This window comes from Lynx canadensis, chromosome B3 (genome assembly GCF_007474595.2).
Source record: "Lynx canadensis isolate LIC74 chromosome B3, mLynCan4.pri.v2, whole genome shotgun sequence".
Taxonomy (NCBI): domain Eukaryota; kingdom Metazoa; phylum Chordata; class Mammalia; order Carnivora; family Felidae; genus Lynx; species Lynx canadensis.
This window is the reverse complement of record NC_044308.2, coordinates 129,345,161-129,352,944: the sequence shown is the minus strand read 5'-3', so window position 1 is coordinate 129,352,944 and position 7,784 is coordinate 129,345,161.

Below are 7,784 nucleotides of genomic sequence, written 5' to 3'. Positions count from 1 at the left end.
TAAGCTATGGTGGAAACATCTTCAGGAGGTCATATCATATTTGACCATAACTAGAGGGCTTCATTTTATTTCTTATATTTCCTTTTGATATATTTTTCCTCTCTTCCATCACTGTCAGATTCATTGCCGTTTTTTACTGCCTCTGGTAAACCTGCCTCAGCCTTCTATTTCCAACTTTTTGCCTTTTTTTTTTAAATTAACGTTTATTTATTTTGTGTGAAAGAGACAGAGCGCGAGCAGGAAGAGGAGCAGAGAGAGAGGGAGACATAGAATCCAACATAGCTCCAGGATCTGAGCTGTCAGCACGGAGTCTGATGCTGGGCTTGAACTCACAGAACATGAAGATCGTCACCTGAGCCAAATTTGGATGCTTAGACGACAGAGCCACCCAGGCGCCCCTTCAATTTTTTGCTTTCAATATTCTGTATTTTGTAGTGACCTGCATTCATCTATCCATGTAACCTATCAAGTTTTATGTATACATATATATTGTGTGTGTGTGTATATATATATATATATATATATGTATATGTATATATATATATATATATATATATAGTATCATATCAAAACATTGATGTTGTATTTTTATATTTATATAAAGTGTTTTTATATCTTTATATACTTATATTTATGAGATATAAAGTGTTTGTATTTATAATTCATAAAACAAATTATTCATGAAACAAATTTAAGGAGACAAAAAGCAATGCATTTCTACTATTAAAATGTACAAACAATTCAAAACTACAATAAAAACACAAGTTTGCAATATAATAAATGATAAACAAGCATCATCATTTTAATGGAAAGTATCAGCCACTACTGACTTTCCCTAATTTGTTCTACTTCTGTTCCCACCAGCTCTGCGTGCTCCCAGCATTAACTTGCTTCAGTGGTCCTTGTCCAATGGTCTCTTGCGGTGTTCATCTTCCATGATCAGATCACTCAGAACCACCACTTCTGAGAAATGCTTCTTTCCAACACTTTTAATTTCTCTCTTCACCAAGTTGGGAGAGATGACCCTAATTTCATCTTTCTCCTATGGAAAGATCATGTACTTCAGAGGTCCTCCTACAAGATCCAAGCAAAACTCTTTCCTTCCGTGGCAGTGAACAAGAGGAGATAAGAGGTTGGGGGTGGAATCTGTTGCTGAATGATAGTGTAAAGAAGGTTATGTTCTCAGGGACATTGAAGAAACACAGAAGGGGCGAAAGAACCAACACTTTTATATCAAACAGAATGACTGAGGCCACTCATCAATGTCTAAAGTAGAGTTAATGTGTTCAAAAAAATACTGGCATTCTAGAATATGAGAATATTTAATCCTGGTGTCATAATTTTATGGAAAGCAGATAAGTGAAAATGATAAAGAATCGAAGGACATGAGTTAAATCCAGAGGTATTTCCTGTGAGCAATTTAATTTAGCGCTGACATCTTTTCAGCTTAAGACTTTTTGTTATCCATTTACTGATTCTCAACTCTATTTCAATTTATGCAGGTGCCATATAATGGCTGAATGAATAAATGAAATATGGTTATTTAAAAAAAATAGGTTTATTTATTTATTTTTGAGAGAGAGAGAGAGCAGGGGAGGGTCAGAGAGAGAGAGAAAGAATCCCAAGCAGGCTCTGCACTGTCAGCACAGGGCTCCATGTGGGGCTCAGTCTCATGAACCATGAGATAATGACCTGAACCAAAATCAGGAGTGGGATGGTCAACCAACCAAGCCACGCCCAGGCCCTGAAATATGGCTATTATATAATATGATCAGAAAATATCATGTAAGAGTGAGGTTGTGTATGTTCCCTATTTTTCTGACTAGGTTTAAGTTCAAGAATAGGCAAGGCTATCAATTATGAAGGAGTGTTTCTGGTTAAAATTCATGAAGTTATTAGTTATTACCTCCTGTTCTAGCCTTACACCCAGGAGATAAGACGGGTACAGCTTCAGTTTGGTTGCAGGGCATAATCCTACTGCCAATGTGATTTCCTTTACCGACTGCTCCTTCCACCTCTTTCTCCATCTAAATAGCCTCCATCCCTTGACCTGATTATTGACATAGTCCCGAAATGGCCAAATATCTTAGTTAAAATTTTGGCTGAGCCATTAACCTCCCTTTCGGCTGAATCTTTATAGCCAAACTGTTGTAGTGTTTCAGAATATTGGTTAAATTCCAATTTTCTGTTTATCCGCAAATTCCCTACAAAACACAACTAGATAATTTTCCGTTTTCGAATTGGTTACTAGGAATTAGAACAGTGTACCCCACCACACTGTTCTTCCAGTTTATAGAGAACAACACTGGTTACTTTTGTTAACATGATCTCTTTTGAGTATTTATCACTGTATTTTATTTTTGAAATAGAGCACATACAGAGAAGGGTGCACTGATCAGAATAGTATGGCTTGGTAAGTATTGAAGAGTAAACACATCTGTGTAACTACTACCAGATTGGGAAAGAAAATGTTAGCAGCTTTCCAGAAGCCTGCCTCGGGCCTACCCTAGGTGTTATCTCCTGAAAGATAAACATCATTCTGACTTCTATAACGATTGATTAGTTTTTCCCATTTCATTTTTACATGACAGACATCACAGAGCATGTATTGTCTTATGTCCTTTTGTTTTATTCAAATTTGTGTCTGTGAGGTTCATACATATTATTGGAAAATTTAAGTTTAATTTGATAACGTTATTAATATGTAGAATGAGTACACCACAGACTATAACTGCCATGCTATACTTGATGGGAATTTTATTATTTCTCCATTGGGCTATTTATGAGTAATGCTTTTCTTGTGCCTATGCGTCAGTGATATACTTATGCACCTATGTTGAACACATACAGAGATGGGGGGCTTATAGGGTCATAGAGTATGCATACGTTAAAATTTAGAGCAAAAAAAAACCACACTTATCAAAATGGTTCTACCAATTGGAATTCCCAATGACATTTTATGAGAGGCCTGTTGTAACTCATCCTCACCAATACATGGTGTTTTGAAGTATTTTATTTTGCTAGTTTTGCTATTCTATTACTTAAGTGGGGATAGGTGAGAATATTCTATTGTGCTCTTGATTTGCATTTGCCAAATAACAAGTGAAGTAGAACACATTCAAATATTCATTGGATATCTGAATATACTTTCTTGTGCAGGGACTTCTCAGTCCTTTACTCAGATTTTTTTTTTCCTTAGTGGCTGTAATGAGATCTTTAAAATGCTCACCCTTTGACAGATACATATATTACACATATTTTCTCCTCCTCTGTGTCACATGCTCTGATCTTTTCTACGTTGTTCTTAACTAAACAAGAAGTTTTACGTGTTTAGTCAGAATGTCCGATCTCTTCCTGTACAGCCAGTTCTTTTCATGTTCAGTTTAAGAAATATTTGTGCACTGAAAGTTATGAACACATGTTCTTATGTTGTCTTCTGGAAGCTGGGCATTGGTTTTGGTTGCTTTTGTCACTATTGTTTTATCCTTCATGTAAGTCAAAGAGCTATCTGCAGTGCACTTTGTGAAAGGTTTAAGATAGGAACCATGTTTATTATAATTATGATTCAGTTGTCCCAGCACCATTTATTAACCAGGCCATTCTGTCTTTATTGCGATGAAGTGACTTCTCTGTCACGTATCAAGTAACTCTGTCTGTGTGCTCATCTCTCTAAGCTCTGTATTTGGTTTCATAAGTCTGTATCTATCCCTGTGCCAATACTGTGGCATCGTGATTTCTGTTACTATAGAAGTCTTGATACTTGATACTGTAAGTCCTCTAACTTTATCTTTGCTATAGTGGCTCTTTGAATTTCTCTATAATTACCGGAATCAGCTTGTCAAGGGAAATTATTGCAATGTTGATTGGAATCTCGTAACTTATTTGAGAATTGACATATTTACAAAATTGAAACTTCCTACCAAGACTAGTAAATCTTGGGACACCTGGGTGGCTTAGCCAGTTAAGCATCACATACTCTTGATGTCACGTGAGGTTGTGATCTCACAGTTTGACAGATCAAGCCCCACGTTGGGCTGTGCGCTGACAGCATGGAGTTTCCTTAGGAGTCTCTTCCTCTTTCTGCCCTTCCCCCTCTTGCATGCAAACTCTCTTTCTCTCTCTCAAAACAAATAAATGTAAAAAAAAAAAAAGACAAGTAAATCTCTTCATTTATTTGAGTCTTTTTAGTTAGTCTCAACGTGTGTTGCATTTCTCTATAAACACTTCACACAATGTTTTCAGTAGATTTCTTCTTGTGCATTTGATTGATTCAACTGTAAATGACATTGCTTTCAACTCCATTTTCTAATCTCTCTTTTCTAGTCGGTAAAACTAGAATTTATTTTTTATCACAACCTTGAACTCAAGAGCCTTGCTCAATTCACAAATTACTTCCAATAATCTTTTTTTGCAATCATTTTAACTTTCTTACATACATAGCCATGTGCATGTAGAAAAATACATATATAAATAATGAGAGTTTTATTACTTACTCTCGACTCTTTACATATTTAAACTTGTCTCACTTTGTTACTGAGATCTCCAGTACTATGTTGCCTAGAAGGTGACTAGTCTGTCTCTAACCTCAAAGTGACAGTTTTCAATATTTACTATTTAATATAAAGCTACTTGCATGTTTTTGGGTGCACAAATATTGTAAAGGTAGCTATTTCTCTCTTAAATCATCCATGGTCATTGGATTTTATCATAAACTTATAGCATACAAATATTTATAGTATCATCTCAATGTTCTTAATGTATGTTTTTAAAATTTTGGTGTTGTTAATTTGTGTATCATATGTTTGAATATAATGTATATTTTTTATAGTTTTGAATATTGTTAACTTGTGTATTCTCATTTTATTGATCACTCATTGTAGAAATTTTATTATAATTTGCAAAGAAAAAAAACTTTGGTATGCTTTAAGATTTCTATTGTACATTTGCTATATATCTTGTAGTTTTCCTTCTTTCTATATTCATTAGATTTGATTTGTTACTCTTGGCCTATCTTCTTTCTAAACACAACTTCCCTTAACTCTTACAGGTGTTGATTTTTTGTTGTTGTTGTTGTGTTCTCTTTTGGTTTTTCCTTTGTTCATTTAGAAATGCATGATTTAATTTCCAAATATTTGTATGAGTTATAATTATCTTCATGTTCATGATTTCTTGTTTGGGGGGTTAGTTAACAGTTGATCTGTGTTGTTTTCTCTAGTCTCACCCGAGGGGTAAACTTGCTAGAATCCTTTTGCAATAATAAGTCAAGAAATTTATAGGAGCAAACTGGATCTGTAATAAATGCTATGCTTTGACTAAGCACACGTGCCTAATTGTTGAGACTGTTTATTGAGTAACCTGCAATCGGTGGAGTTTGAGCTACTCTGAAAAATGGGAGAGAGCCATGTATCCTAGAGCACACATATAACCAGTTATTAAAGCTAAAGAAGCTAGCTTCTTGGGACTGAAGTGGTTTCACACATGCTCAACTCAGTCTCTCATGCCATTCACATCCCAAGAGCATACTGAAGTCATGGGGGTACTGTGTCTGAGACTCCTGTGTTTTGCCATTTTTGCTGTAGCGTGTGTGATGTATCTTTTCTTTTTTATATATATATATATATATGACATTTATTGACAAATTGGTTTCCATACAACACCCAGTGCTCATCCCAAAAGGTGCCCTCCTCAATACCCATCACCCACCCTCCCCTCCCTCCCACCCCCCATCATCCCTCAGTTTGTTCTCAGTTTTTAACAGTCTCTTATGCTTTGGCTCTCTCCCACTCTAACCTCTTTTTTTTTTTTTTTCCTTCCCCTCCCCCATGGGTTCCTGTTAAGTTTCTCAGGATCCACATAAGAGTGAAACCATATGGTATCTGTCTTTCTCTGTATGGCTTATTTCACTTAGCATTACACTCTCCAGTTCCATCCACGTTGCTACAAAAGGCCATATTTCATTTTTTTCTCATTGCCACATAGTATTCTTTTCTTAAAGCTAATAAACTCGGTGGTGGACAAAGCCTATTGTGTCTACAGAGTTTGACTTACATTCAAACCCAAGACCAGTGAATCTTGTCAAGTTGAATGAGGAATTTTTTAAAGATCCCTTGAAAGATTCCTTGAAAGATTCCTTGCTTTACAACCCAATGGTGTATTGTATTCTTAATGTTGTCAGTGCTCCACGTGCACTTGAAAAAAATGTGGGCTGTGCAATTTGAGAATTCAGGGTTCTTTGCATGTCAATTAAGTCAACCTGGTTTATTATATATATCCTTGCAGAATATTTGTCTGGTTGATCTATCAGTATTTATGGAATGTGTTTTAAAATCTTCCATATGATTGCAGGTATATCTATTTTCCCCTTATTTCTGTTGGTTTGCTTTGTTTTCTTTCATTTTTTGAGGCTATGTTATTAAATGCCTACAAATTTATAAGTGTTGAATTATTTCAGTAGACTGTCAATTTTATCTTTATGAAATATAGTTTTGAAAAATATGTCTCAGAACTGCTTGAACTGGTACTAATATAGCTATTCAAAGATTATTTTTAATATTTATTTATTTATTTATAAATGTTTACGTATCTTTGAGAGAGACAGAGACAGAGAGAGACAGAGACAGAGACAGAGAGCAAGCGGGGAGGGGCAGAGAGAGGGAGACACTGAATCTGAATCAGGCTCCAGCTTCTAAGCTGTCAGCCCAGAGCCTGACATGGGGCTTGAACTCATGAACTGTGAGAACGTGACCTGAGTCGAAGTCTGTTGCCTAACCAACTGAGCCACCCAGGCGCCCCTCTTTTTTTTAACTAATTTATTTATTTTGAGAGAGAGAGTGTGTGAGCAAGGGGCAGAGAGAGAGAAGAGAGAGATTCCCAAGCAGGCTCCATACTGTCAGCACAGAGCCCAATGCAGGGCTCAAACTCACAAACCATGAGATCATGACCTGAGCCATAATCAAGAATCAGAAGCTTAACCAACTAAACCACCCAGATGGACCCAAAGTTTCTTTCTGATGGTACTTGCATCACCATCTTTGTCTTTTTCTTGTTTTAAATTCCAACCTCTCTTGTGGTAGGAAGTATTTTTGGTTTTGTTTTAATCTGGGCTGGTAATTAAAGACTTAATTTGACTTCCTTTATTTCTATTGAAGGTTAGCCATCGGTTTTATTATTGCTCCTTTAAAGACACTGTGTGTTGCTTGCAAAATTTTCTCTTCATCTTTGGCATTCAGCAATTTTGGTATGATGTACCTCAGTGTGGCTTTATTGTAAATATTCTGTTTTGCATTAATAAATCTTTAAGAATCTGTGGTTGGATGTCTTTCAACAATTTTGAAAAAAAAAATTCTAGGGGTGCCTGGATGGCTCAGTCTTTTAAGTGCCTGAATCTTGATTTTGGCTCAGGTTGTGATCCCAGGGTCATGAGATCAAAGCCTGCATTGGGCTCTGCATTGAGTGTCGAACAGGCTTAATTCTCTCTCTCCCCCTCTTCCCCTCCCCTGTGCACATGAGCATGCACAGATGCTCGTTCTCTCTCTCTGTCTCTAAAAACACGACAACAACAAAAATCTTTCCGAATAATTTTCAAATACTGTTGTCGTCTCATTCTGTTTCTTCTTTTCTTCTACTTTAACCTCACGGACAATAAAACTTTCCATTGTTTCATATGACTGTAGATGATCTTTACTGAATGTATTTATTTGTTTATTTATTTATTTAATTTTTTCTTTCCTTCTTTCCATTCAGATATGTTTTTACTTAGCTAGATTTCAGCTCACTAATTGTTC